The following is a 5,333-nucleotide window of genomic DNA, read 5'->3' as shown; positions in this document are numbered from 1 at the left end:
CTGCTGTGACATTGCACATGACTGGATATTGGATAAACTGCCTTTGCCTGAGAAAGGGCCATGGTGCGCCATCTTTCCTCTCTCTCTCTCTCTCTCTCTATCTCTCTGGTTCATTTGGTTAATTTTCTTTCCCTAATGTGTTAAACTATGGAATACCGCAGGGCAACTGCCTTGGGCCACTTCTTTACTTAATATATACCAACAACCTTCCCTATGCCTTGGTTGAAAGTCAAGCTACTATATTTGCAGATGATACTACAATTTATGCAGCAAGACAATCAGTTCAACAGGTACAGCAGGCTTTACAAGGAGATTTGGAGAATATCAGGAAGTGGGTTTGCCAAAACAAACTTGTTTTAAACACCAAGAAAACCAAAGTTATGTTGGTCTGTTCAACTCGGAAAAGGCCAAAGGCCAAAACAGCATGGGATACAATTAAGTATGGGAGGAGTACAAATTGAAGAAGTGGCAGAAACCAAACTATTGGGAGTGCAGCTAGACAACTGCTTATCATGGTCGTCTCAAATAACTAATCTATGTAAAAAAAAAATGTATATATATTAAAACAGCATGCATAATCAGAAGGATAGCTAAATATTTACCAGGAAAAATTATTCAGAAAATAACACAAGTATTAATTGAAAGTCAGGTGAACTGCTGTTCGGTGGTCTGGGGAAATGCATCATCAAGTGAAGTTAGGAGGCTGCAGAATGCACAGAATAAAGCAGCAAGGATTGTTTTAAGGTGGAGATATGGTTCTTCTGTTGCAGTCATGCGCAGTGTTCTTGGTTGGTCATCAATCGACAAGATAATTGAAAAAAACATGCTTATTTTATTTTATAATATACATAATTTAAAATGGCCAAGTTCTATTCACAATGGTATTTAGTTGGTAAGAGACAGACATTCCATAAATACTAGGAATAGATTGTCCACCATCTATGCGTTATCCAGACAGAAAAGAGAAATAGGCAAAAGAACATTTCGATTTAGACCAATAAAGGAATGTAATAAATTAACTGGTTAACCTTTCAATATATAAATGTAAACATTATGTTAAAACAATTTAAATATAGTATATAGAAATGTTGTGGGACTATAGTAGATGAAGAATCAATATTCTTTAGATTGAGTATTTATTGGGTCATTATGCTAGTATATTATGTATGTTTGTAATAGTGTGTTTAATGTGAAAGTGTGTTTGTATTATAAATTTTATAAATTGTATTTGAATGTTTAAGGACTCTTGGAAGATTAGTCCAAATGGGGACTAAAAGAGATCCAAATCAAATCAAATCAAATCAAATCAAATATCTCTCTCTCTCTCTCTCTCTCTCTCTCTCTCTCTCTCTCTCTCTCTCTCTCTCTCTCTCTCTCTCTCTCTCTCTCTCTCTCTCTCTCTCTCTCTCTCTCTCTCTCTCTCTCCCTCTCTCTCTCTCTCTCTCTCTCTCTCTCTCTCTCTCTCTCTCTCTCTCTCTCTCTCTCTCTCTCTCTCTCTCTCTCTCTCTCTCTCTCTCTCTCTCTCTCTCTCTCTCTCAACACTGAAAGGTAAAAAAAAAAAAAAATCTGGCCACATCACAGCCGGCCTGGGGACTTCTGCAGATATAATTCAACATGCAAAATACATAAATAAGTCCCATTGCTGGCAGCATTACAAGACGAGAGACATCAGGGCACAGCAGAAAAAATACATTAGACCTGATTCTCCTGTTTGTACTTTTGAATCAGGAGTATCGTGCATGCACAGACCACCTGTCCACATAATATGAAGCGAATCTGGGCATGACACCTCTGTTTTCAACAGTCCCCCAACCGAGGCTAAGCATAGTGTTACTAGCAGCACAGATTGTTCTGCTCATTTAAAAACATTACATGTTGTTACCTTTGACCCCTTTTGTTGGTCCAATAAGTATGTTTTTATATTGACTCAATGAAGGGCAGGGAGGTGGGCTCAGAGAGCAGACCTGCTCTGTGGCGTGAGAGAATAATGACGGATCTCCTGATAAACAAGGGGCTGCAGATGTGGAGCATGAAAACATGTTTTGGGCTCATACAAAAACACACACAGACAGACAGACACACACACACAGCCATCCCTGCCTCCCGAAGGGAAACGGATCTGAAAGAGGGAAAACAGGCCACTAAGTCCAATGCTGCTGATCTCAGGGCTGGAGCACAACCCTCTCACAGGGACGGATGTGAAGTGTTCTGGTCAACATACCAGCTCCACAAACTAGTCTGAGGCCAGTGTTGTGGAACACCTCTGCTGTTACAGAGCAGGTTGTTGGTGGTGTTCTGTGTGCAGCCAGCTGTGGTGTTACAGAGCATGCTGTTGGTGTGTTCTGTGTGCAGCCAGCTGTGGCGTTACAGAGCAGGTTGTTGGGGTGTTCTGTGTGCAGCCAGCTGTGGTGTTACAGAGCAGGTTGTTGGTGTGTTCTGTGTGCAGCCAGCTGTGGTGTTACAGAGCAGGTTGTTGGTGGTGTTCTGTGTGCAGCCAGCTGTGGTGTTACAGAGCATGTTGTTGGTGTGTTCTGTGTGCAGCCAGCTGTGGTGTTACAGAGCATGTTGTTGGTGTGTTCTGTGTGTAGCCAGCTGTGGTGTTAAGAGCAGGTTGTTGGGGTGTGCTGTGTGCAGCCAGCTGTGGTGTTACAGAGCAGGTTGTTGGGGTGTTCTGTGTGCAGCCAGCTGTGGTGTTACAGAGCAGGTTGTTGGGGTGTGCTGTGTGCAGCCAGCTGTGGTGTTAAGAGCAGGTTGTTGGGGTGTTCTGTGTGCAACCAGCTGTGGTGTTACAGAGCAGGTTGTTGGGGTGTTCTGTGTGTAGCCAGCTGTGGTGTTACAGAGCAGGTTGTTGGTGGTGTTCTGTGTGTAGCCAGCTGTGGTGTTACAGAGCAGGTTGTTGGGGTGTGCTGTGTGCTGCCAGCTGTGGTGTTAAGAGCAGGTTGTTGGGGTGTGCTGTGTGCAGCCAGCTGTGGTGTTACAGAGCAGGTTGTTGGGGTGTTCTGTGTGCAGCCAGCTGTGGTGTTACAGAGCAGGTTGTTGGGGTGTTCTGTGTGCAACCAGCTGTGGTGTTACAGAGCAGGTTGTTGGGGTGTTCTGTGTGTAGCCAGCTGTGGTGTTACAGAGCAGGTTGTTGGTGGTGTTCTGTGTGTAGCCAGCTGTGGTGTTACAGAGCAGGTTGTTGGGGTGTGCTGTGTGCTGCCAGCTGTGGTGTTACAGAGCAGGTTGTTGGGGTGTTCTGTGTGCAGCCAGCTGTGGTGTTACAGAGCAGGTTGTTGGGGTGTGCTGTGTGCAGCCAGCTGTGGTGTTACAGAGCAGGTTGTTGGGGTGTTCTGTGTGTAGCCAGCTGTGGTGTTACAGAGCAGGTTGTTGGGGTGTGCTGTGTGCAGCCAGCTGTGGTGTTACAGAGCAGGTTGTTGGTGGTGTTCTGTGTGCAGCCAGCTGTGGTGTTACAGAGCAGGTTGTTGGCGTGTTCTGTGTGCAGCCAGCTGTGGCGTTACAGAGCAGGTTGTTGGGGTGTTCTGTGTGCAGCCAGCTGTGGTGTTACAGAGCAGGTTGTTGGGGTGTTCTGTGTGTAGCCAGCTGTGGTGTTACAGAGCAGGTTGTTGGGGTGTGCTGTGTGCAGCCAGCTGTGGTGTTACAGAGCAGGTTGTTGGTGGTGTTCTGTGTGCAGCCAGCTGTGGTGTTACAGAGCAGGTTGTTGGCGTGTTCTGTGTGCAGCCAGCTGTGGCGTTACAGAGCAGGTTGTTGGGGTGTTCTGTGTGCAGCCAGCTGTGCTGTTACAGAGCCGGTTGTTGGGGTGTTCTGTGTGCAGCCAGCTGTGCTGTTACAGAGCCGGTTGTTGAGGTGGGAGGAGCAGAGTGATTAATGGACAGACCTATTCAATCTGGCTGCTACACCACATACAGTGATTAGGCACACCTGCAAATCAGCATCTAGAATCAGGGAGTAAGGAAAATACTGTGTGAGAGAGAGACAGACAGAGAGGGGAGGGGGGATAGAGTGGAGGACAGCTCTTGAACCCCATCAATAAAACTGCCCTTTATTACAAAGCCTTGTTCTCCTGGTAATAATGGAAGGGACCTACTGACCCCACCAAATGGCATTTATTTGTCCACAATATGTTAACATTGATGGTTTTGAGTTGTTCTCTTTCAGAGCAGGAAATACTTACAATGAACCAGCCTTATAGAACAATTACGCGGGATGATTTTACAAGAATCCCCCTCTTGTAGGAACAGGTGTTATTTAGAGCCACTGAAAAACAATGAGAGCACAGTCCAACTAAGAGCCAGCAAAATCACTCCTTCACAGTTGCATTTCAGGCCATGCATCGAAGAGGCATATGAGCACGATGCTTGGTGTTCTGGCTTAGCTTAATCATACTATGCACAATGGTCTGATGCTGAAGTATTTCAGAGCTAACATATATGATAAAGTGGGGGAATCCCTCCACTGTGTGTGTGTGTGTCTCCCTCAGCACTACACTCCATTGGCTGTCTGTCGCCTTTCTGCATCACGCCATATTTTTTATTATTATTATTTATTTTTTTACCTTTATTTAACTAGGCAAGTCAGTTATTTTCAATGACGGCCTAGGAACAGTGGGTTAACTGCCTGTTCAGGGGCAGAATGACAGATTTGTACCTTGTCAGCTCAGGGATTTGAACTTGCAACCTTTCAGTTACTTGGCCAATGCACTGCCCACTAGGCTAGAAGAGGGAGAGGGTGCATACCTCTTCTTTCTCCTGCTCTGAGAGAAAACAATAACAATGTGTCTTAAAAAAAGAACTCCCTCTTGATATACTCTTTCCTGTGACTCTTTTCACATCTATCAGAAAGAAATGGCCAAGGATTGAGAGAGGGTACAGATTCCAAACCTGTTAACATATTTTTTTTATCTCTTCTTTCTCTTTTCATCTGAAACAATAGCTTTTGTACATGTGATAGTTCTGGCCAGAGCAGTAATGTATTGGGTCCCTCAGTCTATGATATTACATATTCATTTCTAAATATTTAAAGTGTCACAAAGAAGTGCTAGTTATAAAAGAAAGATAACATCATGTACAGTGCTAACAACAAACTACTTCTGTTAAAAACCCTCTGACAAGTAGTTGATGTGGATTACACCAGCCGTGATTCAACAGTAACTGTTTTGCAGGTGGGGACAAAAGTGTGTCAAGGGGTTGAAGTGTGTTCCTGTAAATACGCTTTTATCTGTCATCATATCTATTGTGTGAGCCTGGGAGTCTATTCAAATATTTTCCCACTGGGCCACGCTAACCATAAAATACAGTCACACTTTCGCAGTATTGAAAATGACAGAAAATATTTAT

The sequence above is a fragment of the Oncorhynchus kisutch genome, linkage group LG1, assembly GCF_002021735.2.
Source record: "Oncorhynchus kisutch isolate 150728-3 linkage group LG1, Okis_V2, whole genome shotgun sequence".
Classification (NCBI taxonomy): Eukaryota; Metazoa; Chordata; class Actinopteri; order Salmoniformes; family Salmonidae; genus Oncorhynchus; species Oncorhynchus kisutch.
Note: the sequence above shows the minus strand (reverse complement) of the source record.